This window comes from Sus scrofa, chromosome 5 (genome assembly GCF_054392235.1).
Source record: "Sus scrofa isolate SSC_HxYL_T2T_F1_AM1 chromosome 5, Sscrofa_HxYL_maternal_Yorkshire_Landrace_v2.0, whole genome shotgun sequence".
NCBI classification, from domain to species: Eukaryota; Metazoa; Chordata; class Mammalia; order Artiodactyla; family Suidae; genus Sus; species Sus scrofa.
This window is the reverse complement of record NC_139387.1, coordinates 92,249,149-92,269,613: the sequence shown is the minus strand read 5'-3', so window position 1 is coordinate 92,269,613 and position 20,465 is coordinate 92,249,149. Positions and strand designations below refer to the sequence as shown.

General features: G+C 41.1%; 1 protein-coding gene and 1 long non-coding RNA gene across 49 annotated transcripts in view; one reads left to right on the top strand and one right to left on the bottom strand.

Moving 5' to 3' along the window:
• The window catches only part of ANKS1B (ankyrin repeat and sterile alpha motif domain containing 1B), a 1,062,966-nt gene that overhangs the window by 144,437 nt on the left and 898,064 nt on the right, over positions 1–20,465 (bottom strand). The window lies entirely within an intron of this gene.
• The window catches only part of LOC106510411 (uncharacterized), a 92,390-nt gene continuing 88,893 nt past the window's right edge, over positions 16,969–20,465 (top strand). Inside the window, exon 1 of the long non-coding RNA XR_014804280.1 lies at positions 16,969–17,091. This is a non-coding gene — a long non-coding RNA (uncharacterized LOC106510411). The remainder of the gene's footprint in view (positions 17,092–20,465) is intronic.

The following is a 20,465-nucleotide window of genomic DNA, read 5'->3' as shown; positions in this document are numbered from 1 at the left end:
TCTTGGTTTGAAAGCATCATTCATGGTCCTAACTCGGGGGCTTTATTGACATTTAGGGTCTACGGATAAAAGAAAATAATCTGTAACGAATATAGGAACTATCACAAGTAGCAGCTAGTGGTTTATATGCCGTATCTACTGTGCATCACAGGGCTCTCCATCTACCCGTCTGTCTAATCGCTTAGTCCTCAGGATAATTGTGCAATGTAGACATCATCACCGTTTTACAGATGAGAAAAATTAGGCTCAGAAAGGTTCAGTTTAGTAATTTCCCTAAAGCGTACACAGCCAATTAGTGGTGCAGGTAAGATGCAATTTGAGGAATGATGAGCCATCCCAAGCCAGTCCTTCCTCGCCACTCTTCTCAAGAAATAAAGCAAACTGTACCAGGTATTCTGTTGATGTATTATAAAAATCCAACCTTTCTGCTCTTCATTTTACTTTATATATTTCCCCTGCTTTTTGTTTCGTCCCCTCCCCACTATTTTCAAGTCCTATCATTCCTTTGTGGCATTTGATAAACCTTACTTGAAAATTCTTTAAATAGTGTCTGAGGGTCTTCTGAGAAAGAGAGTCATAAAATAACCTTTAAATCCTTAAAAATAATCATTAATTCACATAGTATGGATAAATATATTTAGGCTTTCAGACACCTTGAATACTGCTCAAATAAATTATCTTGGAATTTTCATATTCACACACACGCAATTAGAATCTTTTTGGAAAATCAGAAATGACATTTGCTTTTGAAATAATTATTCAATATCATTCTCACCCTCAGCCAAAATTTCCATAATGCCTAGATAAACAAAATGGAAGTAGAACATTGGATTATTCAGCTTTTTTCTTCTTTTGCATAAATAAGGATAAAGTATAAAATTTACGTTAATCCAAAACAGAACCATTGCCAACGCATTGCAGAATGTAGTCTTCTTATCCTAGGATACTGACTTTCTGACAAATTTGTATGTTTTGTTTTCTATGGCCATGGAACACTTTTTTTAGGGGGGGGGCTGCACCCATGGCATGTCGAAGTTCTCAGGCCAGGGACTGAACCCACGCCACAGCAGTGACAGTGCCAGATCCTTAATTGCTAGGCCATCAGGGAACTCCAGAACCCTTTTTAAAAGTGGAGCCTAGGGAGTTCCCATCGTGGCACAGCGGAAACGAATCCGACTAGGAACCATTTGGTTGCGGGTTTGATCCCTGGCCTCGCTCAGTGGGTTAAGGATCCAGTGTTGCCATGAGCTGTGGTGTAGATCACAGATGCGGCTTGGATCTGATGTTGCTGTGGCTGTGGTGTAGGCCAGCAGCTGTAGCTCTGATTGGACCCCTAGCCTGGGAGCCTCCATATGCCATGGGTGTGGCCTTAAAAAGAAAAAAAAGGAGAGCCTAAAGGTGAGACAATAACAGCTTATATTTGGGATTACCTAGTTTCTCTACAGGAGATAGGCTCAGGTATTGAGAGGGAGAGAGAGAGGGAGGAAGGGAGGGAATGGGGGAGGGAGGAAAGGAAGGAATCGGGAGAGAGAGAGAGAGGGAGGGAGAGAGGAGATTCCCATTAAAATGATTTAGCAACAATAACCACAAAAGACACATATGATGATAAAGAAAGTCCATTTAAATAACGTGTCTAAAACACGACACAAAGGAAGGCAGCAGTCACATGGAGCTGGATTTTGGTAACAACACACCAATCAAAAATAGGAATATGAAATAAATCAACCTTAACTGGAATTCACAAGTTTACCTAGCTTAACAAGATGGAAAAGTTCCTAAAAGTTCTGGATAAACACAGCTGTTTCTTTCTTGTTTTTCCCAAAATTACAAAGAGAAAGATAAAAAACCCTAATGAAATCTTGCAGTAAATTCCCTTATAAGGAGAGAAATACTGTTACATGGCAAACAGACATCTGCTTTGACTTCCTGCCTGAAATGATTTTTAAAATTTTGTATAATAAATGATGGCTTGCATAACAGTATGTTTTCTAAAAACGAGGCAAACCTGTATGTCACTGCGAATATGGAAGTGAGGAAAAAAACCAGAGGGCTGATTTCCACTTCACTTTTGGTATTTAAATGCCACAAGTGATAACTGAACACTGTAAGAAGTCAAATAAATTATTGTTAAAATGTCTTATAAATTGCTCAGGCCTTCAGTCCACAGTCAATAAAATATATGCCTTGCCTGAGGTTTACTTAAGACCACAGAAATTCACAGTAATAAACCATTCCAGGTGGCTTTTATAGCTTCCAGGCAGCAAGAACTGTGTTTTACTGAAGGCAGACATTTAATTAGTAGGTATTATTATAGTGCAATTTTCCATAATAAACTAGTTTCAATATAAACTAGTTTCCTGGTGTACTGACTTGTAAAGACAGGGTTACCGTGAATAAACTAAATCTTTTAAGACTAACCTGAACCCTAACATTACCTGTTGTGATATTTCTTATGCTGTAAAGGAAACTATCATAATTTCTAATCATCCTATAGTTTATAGGTTAATTACAGCCATTCTATCACAAAAGCGCAATGTTCAACAAATTCATTTTCTCCGTTATGGTCAAAAAATCACCTTTCGACTTATAGTTTAGAAAGACTGTGACACAGGGAACTCCATCCAACATTCTGCGATCATCTCTAGGGGAAAAGAATCCGAGAAAGAATGGATGTGTGTACATGTATAACTAAATCACTTTGTTGTACAGCAAAATTATCACAACATAAATCCACCATGCTTTAATAAAACTGTAAAAAAAGAAACAAATAAATAAAACAAAACAAAACAAAACAAAAGGATATGAGGCTAGGGTGAATTTAATTGATTAGCTATAAAAAAGACTGTGACAAATGACTATGAATTCAATGCATAAATACTATCTAATAATGATCTATATTTAACAATATAAGTGATGGGCAGAAAATGAATTTGGAACAAGCATATACTCCACATGGTTCCCGGCATATATGAAGAAGCAGTCATGCAAATAAGTCTGTCTAATTAAAGGCAAATATTAGGAAGAAAATGCACAGAGAGTGGAAAGAGATTATTTTTTTCCTTCCTTACCCCGGAAATTTACTGGTCATAATACTTAAACTGCAGATCTCTTCTTTAATGGTAACTTTTGTTAAAAGATCTCTAACAAGACACCATTGCTGATTATATAACATTGGTGACAGGTGGCTGTGATTTCTCTGCTCTGTACCAAAAGACAAAAAATGAATAAATTTGGTTCATATTTTAAATAAGAATTCTTCTACATACTTCTAAATCAACTGCTACTTCTCCGTGTAGAGCTGGATCTCCTGAATGATTATAGTACAAGGATCCTTGACAAGTGATATCATCATATCAACTTTCACAAAATTCAAACTTCAAAACACATGAATGGATGCCACAGAAGAAGAAAAACATCCCTTCTCAGATGACATGCAGTATAATTAATTAGAAAGGTGTGGCAGGGCTTTTTGATTGTGATCAGCCAGCTGGAAGGATTTTCAAATAAACAATCTAGCTACTGCTGCTTTGCTAAAAAACTGTCCATTCTTAGTGGCGAATATTAATAATTGCTTTTGAAAAAGATTAGAACAAAACAACTTGGTGAATTACTGCACACTTTCTTACAAATGCACTGTGGGTACATCAACAGTTTAATCATTACCAATACAGCATACTTTAATATACTGGATATAAATAATTGTCACGAAAAATCATCTGCTGTGTGTTCAGATAAAGCTACAGAGATCTGCCTTGTTACCTAGCAACTGGGCAAGTAACCGCCATACTGCAAAACCAAACCAAACCAAACCAAAACCACCTTATTTTTTAGGTAAAGAGAATGTTCATAAGATGCCATATTAAGATGTTAATAAGGCAAAGTATATATTAAGGTGCAATTCTGAACTATTTTAGATGCATGCACGGCCTACATTTTGAAATACCATGCAGTAATGAAAACAGTCACTACCTAGATTTATGATTTGAGGTAGTCAAGAGCAAAAATGCTCTGTACAGTTTTTTTTAAAGAATCACTATACATTACTCATTTTTTATTTAAATTATTTCACAGGTAAAGAAATTCAAACAAGATCTTCTGTACTGATTTTCGTTTATTGAAAGGGCGATGCTTGTTTGTCTAAAATACAATTACACTGTTCTGAGTAATTAGCCCATTGTCGGAGATCCCAATTAATTCTTATATTTCATATAAAAAGCTTGATGCATTGCATTTCTATCATCTGGGGAGTCTGGCTTGCTGTCTAATCCAAACTGTGTTTCAATTTTGCTAAAGATCTGGATTCAGAACTCTCTGTGCAAAACTCTCTCTTTGAGAGAAACAGGCGATTAGACAAATCATTTGACTTCTTAGGTTTACAAAACTCAGCACGTGGCCACTCTTCAGATCCCAGGGTGCAAGCAGTTCCACAGACAGACTGGTCACAGCCTGACGACCACGGCTGTGTGAGAAAGGAAACCACATGCCCCTCGGAAATAAGCAGAGATTGTTCTATGGGCAGAGACAGCTGGTACTGCCAAGGACTTCACGGTACCCTGAACCCACTGCTTACAGGGCACTCCTGTGCTGATATAACATGATGCTTTGAATTCTATTTGTGCAGACAGAGACACAACTCAAAAAAAGCTCTTTGAATTATTACAAGGAATTAATATAAAGAAGCATCATTAAGACAGAATGAAGCTATACACGAAGTACTTGGGAGTAGAATCCACTATTGTTTTCATTGGTGTTTGACTCATTCTCACATTACTACCAAGCCCGTCTTTGATTTAAGATGCAGTCTGCCTTAAGTGTGCTAAATAAATCACAGTCACTCAAAATCAATGAGGACAGAACTGAGTTTGGGGTGTGGGTTTTAGGAGAGGGCAGTGGATCACAAACCCAGTGTTTCTGAGAATTGAAGATACCTGGCCACGCACCTCTCAGGTTGCTTGAGAAGAATGGAAATGTTTTATACGTTTGCAGTGTTTTTCCTTTAAACATATACTGCGCAGGCATTGTCTCATCCAACGCGCACGGCTCTGTAACCCAGGGAATACACACGCTGACATCCCCAAGTGAGAGGGGGCCGAGCTGAGAGAGTGGCCCGCTGAAGGTCACACAGGGTGTGAGCGACATAGCTGGGACTCAGGTCTTCAGGCCTAGGTCCATGTCTCTTATTAAACATCACACTTTTAGTCTGAGTAAAATTATTTCACTTGGCAGAGAAAAGCCTGGATTTTATTTTCTCCAGGTACTCTCCCCGCATACATAAGAAGCAAATTTAAAAAGTAATGAACAATGTCCTAAGGTCACTGTCCCTGTCTGCAGAGAGCTTAGCGTCTCACAGAGAAGACAGCCCATGTACGCCAGCCCCTATACCCAAGGCACAAACAACTGAGAGTTCAGAGAAGGGCTGGATTATTTCTAACGGAAGGGCTGCAAGGACAAAGGGACAGGTGTGACCTAGGGGAGAGGATGACATTTGAAAGAGCGTGATCAAAAGCATGAGGGGAGGTATGTTTGAGATGCCCTCCTAGTCGACCAAAATCTCCATAGTTTATTCCTCACGCTGGTTAACCTTTTGTTCCAGAATGGTTCATCCTCCCTAGCCGAGAAAAGAGTCTAGTTCCATTTGTTCCGTTTAAGAAGATCATTAAGACATTTTTCTGTTTCTTGATAAAATCGTATAATTTACGATAAATCATCCTGAATTTCAGAGCCAGAGGGAAGATGGGCTTTCAAATGAGGAGCCTAAAGTCCTGGGAGATGAAGTAGCTGAAAGCTGTGTGACTACACAACATCTTAAAAAAGCAAATATACATCAAATGCTTAGAACAGGGCCCGTCACATAGAAAGGATTACATGTGTTCGTTCCTGTTATTTGTTTTAATTGTTGTCATTATGACTGGCGGAACTGGATCTAGAATCTGTTTCCCAATCCCCAGAACAGTGTTCTTTTCATTAAGCATATTGCCTCAAAATACAGCAGTGCTTTAAAATGTACACTGTAATCTTCCATGAGCAAAAGCTATATTTTAATTGTAAAGGTATGTATTAAATAAAAATGTATATACAGATTCACTTTGAAAACAGAAAAAAAATGGAGTCTTCATAAATCATATGAATTTACAGCTTTGTTTAAAATCAAATCTTTATCATACAATGGATGTGCTAAGAGCTAAAAGGTAAGTTTAAACAATCTTTGAAAGGCCACGCTTAACTGGCTTACTGCGAAGATAGATCTAGAAGTATAAAATTTCCCACCTTTCAGAACGTTCCTTGGAGTTCCCATCGTGGTTCAGTGGTTAACGAGTCAGACTAGAATCCATGAGGATGCAGGTTTGATCCCTGCCCTTGCTCAGTAGGTTAAGGATCTGGCATTGTGGTGAGCTGCGGTGTAGGTCGGCAGCTACAGCTCTGATTCGACCCCTAGCCTGGGACTCTCCATATGCCTCGAGTGTGGCTCTAAAAAAGCAAAAAAAAAAAAAAAAAAAGTTCCTTGATCCACATTTCTCACTAATTCATACCAGACCTTAACCTGATACATTTCTACTTTAAGATTTCAGACATTTGTTCGATTAAGAAGCGTTTACACTGAGCCTAAAGAGTCCGTGCATGGACACATCTTGATTAGTGCATATTCCCAATATTGACATTCTCTCTCCCTAGGTGCACATGCTTTTAGGTACCACTCATATGCTGAGCATCTTTCGTCTGAGTTTCAGACTAGAAGACCCAACCACCTGCTTGACATTTCCACATGGATATCAAGTTTCTTAGATTTAAAATGCTTAAAACAGGACTATTGATTTCTTCTCCCACCACCAGCCCAATCTGCTCATCACCCGCCCAGGTGCTAAGGCCAAGCGTTTAGGCATCATCCATAATTCTTCCCTTCCCTTCATCCTTCAAATTAATTCGTCGGTAAGACATCTATGTTCTCTCTCCAGAATGCATCCCCGAGTCTGATTTAAAATGGCAAATTTAAACTGTCTTACAGAACTTCCCTTCCTAGTTACCTCACAACAAGTGAAAAAAATAGTAAGCAGTAAGAAAAAAATACCAACAGTAACCATTCAAAGAAAGGAACAGAAACAAATATGAATACACTTCAGCACCGACAGCCAAGGAAAGAAACCGAAGATTCTGGGGCAGGATAAAGAGGCTCAGTTTTGCCTGGTTCCCAACCCCGTTCTCACTCCCCAGAGAGGTGAGTCCACAAAATTCTGAGAATTCTCACTAGTAACCCTAAATTTAGAGAAAGTACACACTCGGTGAGTATCCTTATCCGTTCCCGCTCCCTACTAAGGGGTGCCAGCAACATGCTAAATAACAGAAAGGGAGCAAAGGGCTGACTCCACGGAACAGAGACTCCAGGGCTGCCCACCGTGAGGAGGAAAACGCAGGAGCCCCAGGTCACGTGAAATCTTCTATCTTTGTTTTTTTGGCTGTGTCCGGGGCATGTGGAAGTTCCTGGGCCAGAGATGGAACCCACGCCACAGCATCCCGGGAAACCTTTTAAAAAGTCTGTCTTTGGTCTCTCCGACCCATCCCCTCCCAGTTTGGTGAAAGGAAGCAGATAATACAGACATTCAGCAAAACCTGAGAAGGCACAGGCCTGGAGATCGAATCAAGGTTGCAGATGGCATGAGCTACCTCTCTCTCCAAGTTCCACTTCTCTTTGCAATTTCCTCACACTTCAGAAAAGTGGACAGATCTAGGCAGTAAAACACAGTTCCAAGAAAAAAAAAAAAAATCAAACTGGTCCCCCCAAAAGGCGGGAAGTGATTTAAGCAGTTTTTTACACCACGTCTGGGCAAAGCTCCCCAAGCACCAGCAAGATGAAAAAAAAAATAGCATGGCAGATACGCAAGGAAGGGAGGAAGGAGAGAAAAAGAGGATGAAAGGAAGGAGGGAGAGAAGAGGAAGGGAGAGAAGGAGGAGAGAATATTAAACATGAAGGTCACAGCAAAGGGAACTAAATCTAGAAGAAATTTATTCAAATAAAAAGGGAATCCTCACACAAACTTTCCACCATAGAAGAATAATTTCAGTAAAACTGAAGCTGAAGACAGAATAATGAAACAATTTGGATAAGATGAAAAGAGAGATTGTGGCCCTAATGAAACTATTTAAGGACTGAAGAGCATCATTTTAGAATCAATCAATAGATGAGAAACATCGAGAAAGAGTACTTCTGAAAACTGAATTACTAACACAGAGGAAAGGACTGACATACTGTGAATGCAGATGAAAATGACAAAAGATTACATTATAAAGAAATGAGAGATACGGAAGAGAGACAATGATGCTCCAAAAAGGATGAGTGGAGTGGGTTAAGGACCTGGCATTGCCGCTGCAGCTATGGTGCAGGCTCCATCCTGGACCAGGGAACTTCCATATGCTTACGGGTGTGGTCCAAAACAAAAACACACAAAAACAAAATAAGGATAATTGATGGCCCGGAAGTAGGTAACAATACAAATGGAATAAAAGGTATAATAAAAGACATGCTACAATATCAGCAGATTTAAAGAGCACATTGTATTGCAGAAAATTCCGACTCAGAACATTTAACAAGATATATTCCAGCTAGGCTACTAAGCTATGAGGATAAAGAAAGAATTCTTTGGGATTCAGCAAGAAAAGCAAATTACCTACAAAGGGTGGCTTCAGACTGCACAGTAATGTGAATGCTATTTAATAGTAGAGTAATGGCAGCAAAACTGTAAGAGAGAGAGAGAGTTTAACACAAGAATATGGAGTTCCCGTCGTGGCACAGCAGGAACGAATCTGACTAGGAACCGTGAGGTTGTGGGTTCGATCCCTGGCCTCGCTCGGTGGGTTAAGGATCCGGCGTTGCCATGAGCTGTGGTGCAGGTCGCAGACGCAGCTTGGATCTGGCCTTTGCTGTGGCTGTGGTGTAGGCCAGCAGCTACAGCTCCCATTAGACCCTTAGCCTGGGAACCTCCATATGTCGTGGGTGTGGCCCTAGAAAAGACACAAAGACAAAAAAAAAAACCCAAAACAAAAAACTATCAAAGACCTAAATGTAAAAGCTAATAACAAAACAATACAAAACAAACAAAAAAGCACAAGAATATTACACTCAGCCTTGATGTTGTTCAATTATAAAAGTCACAGAAAGACACCCTCAAACATTAAAAAAAGCCCCCCAAACAAAACCTCAGTAGCTACAAGCCTTTCTTGAAATAACAACCAAAAATAATTGACAATGACATCCAGGCAACTAAGAGCTGAATCAAAGAACTCATTTAGACACGGGGAAGCTATATTAAAGGACTGGGAAACACTGGGTCTATTTTAATAGAAAAATTTATATTAAATAAGCTTAGCAAGTATGATTTGATGATTACAGAACAGAAAGTCTTATAACATGATCAATATAAATTAATTAACATTATTAGCTGAGGAGAAGAAGGAGGCGATAATGCATTTAAAATTGGAACATGTAGTTTAAAAAGCATAACGATTCCAACCCCAAGGTGGATTTACTATAAAGCTACTTAAGTTTCAAGGCCCTTCACCTAACATGGGTGATTTGCTTTTTCCCAGGCTCTGGGAGGGGTCACAGCATATGATCCTGTTTTTGTAAAATAAACTCTGCTTTTTTTTTTTTTTTTTGTCTTTTGTCCTTTTAGGGCCGCACCACGGCATATGGAGATTCCCAGGCTAGGGGTCAAATCAGAGCTGTTGCCTGCTGGCCTATACCAAAGCCACAGCAACTCAGGATCCAAGCCACGTCTGCACTACACCACAGCTCACGGCAACGCCAGATCCTTAACCCACTGAGCGAGGCCAGGGTTTGAACTTGCAACCTCTTGGTTCCTAGTTGGATTCGTTTCCACTGTGCCACGACGGGAACTCCAACTCTGCTTTCTTGAAGAGTCCAAACTTGTATAACCGTCCTATAAAATCTTAATCTATTCCTGCTCAAACCGCGTAATACATTCATTTTTCTTAAACATAACCATTAAATAACCATTAATCATAACCATTTCTCTTAGGCATAACAGAACATCTTTTACAAAATAACTTGTAGTAAGGAGACTTTTGTTTGAAGTTCAACAATTTAGCTTTATAACTTCCATTTTTATGCTGTGAAATGTAATAAAACACGTTTCAGTATTTTTTAATTTATAAATAGCATCTCCAGGGAGTTTCCACTGCGACACAGTAGGTTAAGGATCTGGTGTTGTCTCTGCCATGGCTTGGGTTGCTGCTGAGGCATGGGTTCAACCCTTGGCCTGGTGAAGTGGGTTAAGGATCCGGTGTTGCTGCAGCTACAGCACAGGCTGTGGCTGTGGTCTGGATTTGATCTCTGGGCCAGGAACTTCCATATGTCATGGTATGGCCAAAAAAACACATCTCCAGTCTGATTCCATTGTTATAAAAGTAGTTCTTTCTCTTTCCATATCCATTTATCAATCCTTCTGTATACATGCATAGAAAGATGCTTTAAATGATATTAGCCTAATATTAAAAATGGCCACTTCTGGATGGTGGGATTTAGAGTAATTTAGACATTTTAATATTTTTATTATGTGCATCACCTGAATTGTGTATTAGGATCACATATTCAATATTAAAATATCAAAAATAATACAGGGATTGTTTTTCCTTCAAAAATGCCAAGATATTACTTTGGATGTTGAAAACTATGGAGAGTTGCAATTTTTCTCTCTGTTTTTCTTATATTTGTAGAACTTCAAAAAAGCTTCCCAGAATTGGATATTCTGAATCTTTCCACAGCTCTTTGTTTACTGTCAAAATCACTGTCTCCTCTCATCTGGACTACCATACGAATTTTCCATGCGGTCCTTTGGTGTCCATTCTGGCCCTAGTTTTGTCCAGTCTTCACACAGCACCCAGTGTGTTCTTTTCAAAGGTAAAGCTGTCACGCCACTGCTTCAAATTCCCCATTTGCTTCATGTTGTTTTTAGAATAAAACCGGAACCCTTGGCCATGACTAGCCAGGCTGGCCTGAGTTGGCCAGGACCCAGCCACACTGGACTGCTCTCTGTCACCCAAACACACTGAGCTTGTCCCCAGAGGGTTTAGGTGTATGGGTCCCTTTGCCTGAAGGCTCCTTTCCCGGATTTCCCTGCCCAGCTGGTTCCTGGTCACCATTCTCTGTTTGAAGGACACCTTCTTAGGGAGACCTCTGAACTTTTTTTTTTTTTTTTTTTCGTGTTTCTAGGGCTGCACCCATGGCATATGGAGGTTCCCAGGCTAGGGGTCCAATCAGAGCTACAGCTGCTGGCCTACACCACAGCCACAGCCACAGCCACAGCAACGTGGGATCCGAGCTGCGTCTGTGACCTATATCATAGCTCACGGCAACACTGGATCCTTAACCCACTGCACAAGGTCAGGGATCGAACCCGCATCTTCATGGATACCAGTCGGGTTTGTTAACCACTGAGCCACAACGGGAACTCCTGAACAACTTTTTAAAAGTAGCATCCCTCCCCTCCAGAACACTCTCAGGCTCTGGGCCCTGCTATGTGCCCTTTACAGCCCTTAAGCACCACCTGAGATTATCTCCTCCATTTATTTATTTACTTGTTTCGTATCAACCCTCCCCCACTAAATATCTGCTCTGCAAAACAGAGCCCTTGACTCTTCTGGTCATCATTATATTTCCTGCCCTAAGAACAGTGCCTAGAAGACAGCAGACAGTGCATAAACATTTCTCAAGTGAATGGATGCACACAAATACGGTTTCTCGGCTTAAAAAGGAGGGTTGTGTTTGCAAATGTCTTTTAAGCCAGTTGTTTAGAATTCAGACTGCAAGTTCCTTCACCTAAGCCACAGTATGAACAATAATTAAATACCAAGGTTAGCCCACAAATGTCTGCTGGAGCCATATGGGCTAAAACTTTGTAGAGCCACAACAAAAATACTAGAATAACAACACGATAAATTAAGGAAATATCATGGGCATACACTTCAAAAGAAATATTTTATTTAAATCTAAACAAATTACCATTATTATTTATCTTTCACTTCGGTGGAGACATTTATGGATGTTCTGCCGGGGGCTTCAGATCATTTTCAAGGCTGTAGAGCTTTTTGGTCCTGGTTTTTCATTCCTATAATTCACTTTAAAATGTATAGTTTTCAGCTCCTTTGATAACGGACATATCACTATTCCACCCGTGAATACTTAGCAGCCCCGATGTGAGTCACTGCTTGTATCAAGAATGTAAAAAAGGGAATACCAGAGAGATTTCTGGAGGTATTAGGAGAGAGAAAACTAAGGAAAGGGATTAGAGAGGCTGTGTGATTTGAAAGATACCTGAGCCAAGAGCAGTGAATGAGAGGAGACAAAAAGTCCGTGATGGGTGGTTGGGAGAAGATGGGAAGAAAAAGAGTTTCTCCTGTTAGCTCCTGGGCACTTTCATCTTCCAAGACGGCTTGGAATAGTTCTGGGTGGGTAAAAGGAGGGAGAGCCAGTGTGTAAATAATGTGGAAACTTGGGAGGGACTATTTACTTCTCATTTGAAGCACTGTCCCAAATTTGGTTTGGCATGAATTTGTATGACTAATCTGCCAGTAGGGTGAAATAAATAGCATCGTGCATATCAAGAGCAATGCTACCCACCAACCCTTGGGAGCTATTTAGGAGGTAATGCCACACCTTCCACTCCGGAGGGAAAGCTACGCTACTAGAAAACAATTTGAACCAATTGTTTTTACACTAAATTGACAGTTAAGACAGAAAAAAAATGTATTAAGAGCCAAGAGATGCTGCGTACGGTCTGCAAGTCTTTTCTGAAGAAATGAATCATAAAGAGAAAGAGAAGCAGCTTATTTTTAGCGTTACACTTTATACTTCCAGAAAAATTACTACAAAATGGCCATGATGTCTAAATCGCAGGAAACCAGACTTATAGGAATATCACACAACACAAAACATACCACCTGTTGCGATTACAACTATGTGCAAGTCCCTCTCAAGTCTTAATGGAAACCAAAACCAGACCATTAAAACTTATGGTTACCTAAACCGTTCTAACCAAAATGTGTGAAAATGACACGACGCTCAGTCTTCAAATACAGTTTTCTTTTGCCAAGTGTGTTAGTTGTAACATGGTCACAAAACCTAGCCCCGATCAATGCTATGAGAGCTACAGAACTGAGTACCACCTAAAACATGGCCAAGCAGGGCTGAGACGGTGCTGGGGTCACCCACGATTGCCATGTGCTTCAGAGGGGGCTGTCTACACTTACAGACGTGCTGGAGCGTGGTAAAAATGGGTATTAAGGACCCTCTCAGTGTAACCACTGGATTTCCAGATCCTGTTCCTGCAGTGAGTCCTGTGAAGTTAGTAATTTCAGTTTAGTTACATTAACTCCAACCCCAAGGAGATGTATGCATAAAAGCTATTTACAGAATAATGCTGTTTTGAGATTTACCTAAAAACACACTACAAAGCATTTAGTAACAGAGAGGATCAGACCATGCATTTTTGCTTCTTCCAGTTCAAACCCTGCATTGATTTTCTCTGCATTTCTTCCTACTTCCATATGAGAAAACTCCCAGTAAGTCTTTGCTCTGTAAATATGAGACTCGAGAGATACTGGCTAAACATAAACATTTTTACAAGGGAATTAATTTTGGATTTTCATCTAAACAAGCTATTCACACAATTTTTAAAGGAAAAAAAATGACTCAGCTTAATCATATTTTGACTTCTAAAAAAAAAACCACCTCATGATTTCGTGAACAGAAAGGAAAAATCAGATGAACAAGAATGGTTTTCACCTCACAGCAGAATTACAAGAAAGGTTAATTTTTACATGAAAATTCCATCTACATAAAAAGAGATTTCTGGAACAATGCATTATTGACAGATATGTGGGAAGATAAATGCACTCATGTAAATATTCTTCCTCCAGCAAATTATTAAATATATTGACAGCGCTGCACTTTGAAAACAGTCATTTTAAAGAAATCAAATATTAATACAAGAGTAAAGACATCACGGCTAATGTAATTTTTTACTCAAAGAAATATGCATGCCACATTTTTCCCAAGGCTTATTCATATACACTGCTATTAAACTTCATGGCAAACATTCGTGCTTTGTTACTGGCTACTGTTCATGAAAGAAAAACAAACAAACAAACAAAAAAACCTAACGGTTAACCAATTAATAAATCTGGATTCTGTTCACACTTGTGCTAATTACTGGTGGCCCGTGGAAGACCTTGTACTATGATTACTGGAAGCGGCACTTGTAAATGCTAGATCTGAGTTACTGCTATAAATCCAAAATGTGTAAAAATCAAACATACCTACGGTAATACAAATAGTTTACTCATGACCATTAATGAGTTTAATCAAGCAGAGCTCCTCATTAATTGTGCTAATTGTTCATTCCTCCTGGGACATTAACTGGCTTGATGGATATTAATGTGACATATGTTGACATCAGCATCTGGTCAGAAATAGGGACATCGGTAAACCCTACCTGGTGTTTCTACAGACGGCCGATGCTATACACTGACAATGCCAAAAAGATTTATTTCAATATAATATTTAGAGAACACATCTGCCTTCCATTTAGAGAAAGGACAAACCTCCTAGAAAATGCTTGGTGCTCAAAAATGCTTATTCGATGAATGATGCAATGAGAATGATTTAATAATATACTGGAAAATATATTATCCTTTAAAAGAGGACAATAACAAATGACTTGCAGGAATGCCTTTCCTATACAAAGTCTGCTAATTTTTACCCTATTTAGAATACGTATACTAACTAAAGAAATATTACTATGTTAAGGAAAGCCGTTTCCTAACATTTCAGACCAACTATACCAGATGGGATAAATTAATAGACAAAAATGTATGAGAATTCAGTACACGTATACAAATTTAAACTTGCAAACTTTTATTGTACAATTGTCTAGTGAATATAATTTTAAATTGCTGACATATAAATGCACTTACAAAGTTTTCTTAAAAACCAGTTACGCACCAATATCTTATTAAATATTGTACCATGCTCTGTATTTCAAAATTATTTTAATGGAGATTTAACTCTAAGTAGAGGCAAGATACAACTGTAGCAATATAGGGTCTCTCCTTCCTAATACACAGCTATACTAGCACTCTCCTGTCACTGATTAAGGAAAAAATGTTTCTTCTACGAGAAGTGCCAGAGAGCATCAAGCAAAGCAACTCCAATGCAGTAAAATTAAGTTTTGGCAATCAGCAACTACAGGAGAAAGTTCCTCTCCTTGAACAAGGAGCACTGGCTCTTCACTGCTTTTTCCAACATCATAATTTCCCCCTGCACTCTGAAGTTTAAAAAAAAGTCTTTGTAACATTTTTTTTTTTTTTAATGACACGTCACTAAGTCTCTCAGGTAGCATGCATCTGTTTTCATTGCATTTGTACCAGTTACTCCTTTCTCTGAGTCCAGGAGGATTACTGCCATCTCACCAAGCACTATTCTGTGACAGGATGGAATGACAATGGAAGCCTTTACAGTGGAATAATGCCAGCACCAGTCATTAGAGCCTATTTTGTCACAGAGCCATCAACACCATAGACTCAAATAACCCAGACACCACTGGCATCTTTGTCCAAGCTCATCTGCTGAGTACAAAAAACACAGTTTGGAAGGAATCTTTGGGAGGTTTTCTATTCTCCTTTCCTCTCTTCCTTCCAGCTCCAGAGCAGCTCCGAACCGGCTCCAAACTTCAACGTGAATCTACTCCATTGTAAAGACTCCCAGAGAGAATGAAAGACTCCCTTGGTAACTTGTGTCAACAATGAGAAAAGTCTTTAAGTTGTACTTAAACTCTTCATGGTGCCCTTTCAACATTGTTTGCCTTAATACTGTTTTCCCAAATACAAGAGTCTACATAGCAAGTATTCTATTCTAGTGAGTGCTTAAGAATCATTAAGGACCCCAAAGTTCACATGCCTCCCATCTACTGATACAACGTGTTGGGTGCATATCTGCAGCACTGGCACTGAATTTCCAGCCTCCTAAAACTAACATCTCAGACGTTCAGAGAAGAGAAATGATAACTGCAGCCAGGACTAGCTTTCCTAACCAATCACTGAAAATGCAAAGCCTTCCTGAGCTGACCATTTGTTTTCAGGGCTCAGGTTTGTAGACCGCTGGTTTTCCTGGAGGAGGAAAAAAACAAAAAAACAAAAAACCCGCGGTGTTGGCAGCATCCTTATAAAAATAACACCTTGTTTTGCCTTTGGCAAGTTTTAGCCCGGAGTAAAATTACATCCAAGTTACAACCACGGAAATTCGGATTTCTATGGAAATGTTGATCCGACCTTCATGAAAACAGCAAATTGCAGTCTCTGCTGCTCTAATACAGCTCTCCAAGGCGTAGGTAGCACTGAAAAGTCCAAACCCACTTTCCCCTTCGATTCATCAATGTATAAAAAATATGCGGAGAGACGGTACGCTCAACACCAACCCTTCCAGTGTCTATTTTTTCCTGCTACTCCTGAAAGGTGACTCAAAGCGCACCTGGAAATTACATGGGCTGGCGTGGCTTTTTAATATTGAAGACAAATGACCTTTGGAAAATATCGACTCGTGAAAGTCAAACCATTTGGAAAGACATCCGGCAATTTATCGCTTCAAACTCCTCGCAACCCTGAAGAGGAGGAAAAGAAAGGGAAAATGCGCCCAACCCGAGGGGGAAAACCCCACACCACATCATGTTTAAAAAAAAAAAAAAATCCCACACAGTGGAGACCGCCAGCCTGGCTGCAACAAATGCCCCGGCAAACCCTTCCCGCAGTCTTTCCGGATTTTCCGACCCGGCTTCCTTTTTTTCCTCCTGCCCCAGCCGCAGCACTACTTCTCGCAACCGCATCTTGGCGAGCCGGGGCCGTGGACCGCGGGGGAGCCGTGCCCCGCGCCGCCCGCAGCCACGCCGCTACTCACCCGAGCCGCTCGGCGCTAGCGACGGCAGCGGCCGCGGGCTGGCTGCGAGCCGGGATCCGCGAGGGCTGGCGGGCTCCGGCCCCCGAGGACGCAAACATGTGGCTGGAACCTCGCTCCCCTAGCCGTTGCCGGTGAGCATCTTTCTGGGAGCCCCCAGCGAACGCGAGCGGCGAGCCGAGGCGAGGGCGAGCGCGCCGAGGAGGGGCGGGAGCGGAGCCGAAGCCAGCCGCGCCGCGCAGAGCGCCGGGCTCTCCCCGCGAGCTCCCCGGGCCCGCGCGCGCGCCCCCCGCCGCGCCCCCTACCCCGCCGCGCACCCTCGCCCGCGCCTGGCCCCAGCGGCGCGCGCCACCCCGGGAGGCGGCGGCGGCATCCGCGGCGGCGGCGCGTCCTCCCCCGAGCGCGGTCTCCAGGGCGCCTGGCTGCGCTCTCTATTGTTCTACGGTTGCTTCCCGAGGGTGGGTGGCCGGGGCGGGTGGGAGGTGTCGGTTTCGTTCCCGGAGGGCTTACCACTCAATCGGACCCTAAGTGCGAGAGCGAAGCGGGCTCGGGCACGGCGCGCGGGGGCTGCAGAGTGCCTAGCACCGCGGGCTGCTGGCGCGCGGGGGCTTCCTCCTCCCGCACTCGTTCCCGCTCGGCGCCGGGCGCATCCTGTGTTACTATGGATATCTCGCTCTTCGCCGCCCCCTCCTCGCACCGCGAGAGGCGGCCGCAGAGGCAGCAGGCAAGCAGCTCCGCAGGCACCCAGGTGACCAGCTCGGCAGCGGCAGCAGCGGTGGCAGCAGCCGCCACTGCCGCGGTTGCCGCCGCGGGGAAGAGGAGGAGGAGGAAGGGGGGAGAAGTCAGATCCTGCTCTGTCCCCGAGGCCGCGTTGAGTTTCCTCCCACTAACCAAGCTGCTAGAGTTCACCACGCAGGAGAAGCCAGAGCAGTCCTCAACTAGTGTGACTGATGGTGGCACCACCCTAAGCGACTAGCGTTCCAGCGGTTCTCAGAGGGCAGTGATCGGCCCCAGTTGACCTGGGGGCTCAAGGTTAAGACGTGGGGTGAGATTTTGATAAGAATTCACACAGCACGCCCGCCCCCATTTCCCACAAAAGTTACCGTTGTACTGCTACCAAGAGTTGTCGAAATTGACTTTGGCAATGGTTTCTCTTCAAAATTATGCCAACTAAATGAAGTACATCTGGCCTTAAAAGAGAAGGCTTGTCTCATATATATATGAGACAATTATATATATATAATTTAACCTCATTGGTGTGCTCTTGCCATAAATAAATAAAAATAGTATGTGGCATACAGACTGCTTAATACCATAGCATTTGAATGAACATATCTGGCAACCCACGCACTTCAGTTCCTTGGTGTTTCAACTTTCCATCCAAACGCCTGAGTTGCCCACTTAGTCTGGGATACAAACCACAGATTCCCACAGAGGATAACCAACAGCTGAACACAAGGTAACAGTCTGTGAAAAATAGATGGGAATGAAGGTACTTTAAAAAGTACTTAAGGAAACAGGATAACACAGTGATAAAACTCCAAATCATTATCATTCAGGACACGTTCACTTGCTAGAGTTCAAATAAGAGTATGAATTTATGGCTTTAAAACCAAAGAACACTGATTTTGATTAACGGCAAAATATCAGCCACTGAAATATAAATGTTCATTTTTAAAATAACAGGTAACGTTTGCTGAGCACTTATTTGCCAAGCATCTGCGAACTATCTCATTTAATTCTCACAACTCTACGATGTAGGTTTTGTTGTTATTCTTGCTTTACAGATTAAAAAAAAAAAAAGACTTAGATCTGCAACTAGTAGTTAGGGGACAATATTTACTTTCTTAAACAAGAAACATTAAACGTCCACTGTTTTGTCTACTGTCATGTCATTGTCTGCTTTGGTGAAGTTCAGTGTATTCTGAAGCCATCCTACTAGCAAAGGACCAAGCTAAAATATAAACTCACGCCTGTCAGTTTCCAGAGTGAGCCCTTAGCCACAATTTCTCACTTACATAAGGGCTTCATGAAGCTTTTTGATGTTACATCTTATACCTCTAGAAAGCCGAACGGGTTGGACATGAGCTGGTGTACTTTTTACTGAATATGACTTGCCTTCTTGCCTGTGGCATGTTTGGATGTCTGATTTTTGAGATTAGCAAATTTTGATGAGTTCGGCCATTTAGTTCTATTTCTTACTTTGCAATGGAAACACATGTGACTTGAGGTGGTTTCTTGGTTTCCCAATCTTGCAAATAACCAAAGAATGACATTTCCCAGGGCATCATTCTCTTCTCAGTATTGTTCTCCAGCAACAATATTGGGCTACCTCAGAGATGTCATTTGTTAGCAATGAACTGCAGGCGCTTTAGAAAGCAGTTATGTTATCAGTTTTGTGCTGTGTTGCATCCTCTGCAGTCTAGAATCATTTGGGGCTACAGGCCATTTTGTGTCTGCAGGACCTCTAGAGAATGACAGAAATCGAATTCTCTGCCAGCACTTGGGTTTGACTGATGAAAACTCTTCTTGGAGGACCTGGGAGGGAAAGTTGCTGTCCAGGGTGGCTGATGCTCCATTCAGCATGATCAGTTCACATATGAAATACTATAGTCCTGGAAATTAACTTCAGCATGGTAGTTATGAAATTTGGCGATGACCTCCAGGTATGCATATTAAAAATAAAGGTCTTATCAATATACTCTCCAACTGGTTAGGGTAAAAACAGTAAATAATTCACAGAAAAATGACTTTTTACCCTTTGGCACTATTTAGCCCTACTTATAGTTGAAAATTTTAGACATTTTTATGTTTTAGAATAGTATAAAGGGGATGAGATCACCTTTTGAAACCCTCTCCCTTTGGAGAAAAGGAAATTGATACCTAGAATGGTTAATGCACTTGCCCAAGGACCTAGCCTAATTAGAAGCAGAACAAAACCATGAATTCTTGCCATTTATTCAGATACTTATCATGATACTATGATGCCCCAGGATATTCAATGTCAGGATTATTTTTTTCCTTCAGTTATTTTATTTTTTGCTAAAAATTAGTCAAATTCCAATTTATGTTATTTAAGATCTGAACCGTATGTAATCTCATGTTCTTTTATTTGGAGGGTGTCTACATCTTATTTTTAATACTCATGTTAAGTAACATACTTTTTCTTGAAAAATGAGGTAATTTAGAAAAATTACCTTATGGTACCAATTATACCTAGAATACCTTATAGTACCGCCTTGTAATGACTCGTGTAGTACCAAGTTCCAAACTCCCTGTATCCTCAATGCAATGTAAAGCATTCATTCCATTACAGGCCACCGGGAATGCAACCCTTCTGAACCCGCTTATTTAAGAATAGCAATTTTCCGTCAGAAAGGACTTACACTGGGGATTCTCCAATTTGCATTAGAAAATTATTCTCAAGACCATGTTGAATACTCTAGTCTCAGAAAGTCTTCAGATGGTTGTAAGATTCAAATAGATATAGAAGACATTGAAATGAGTC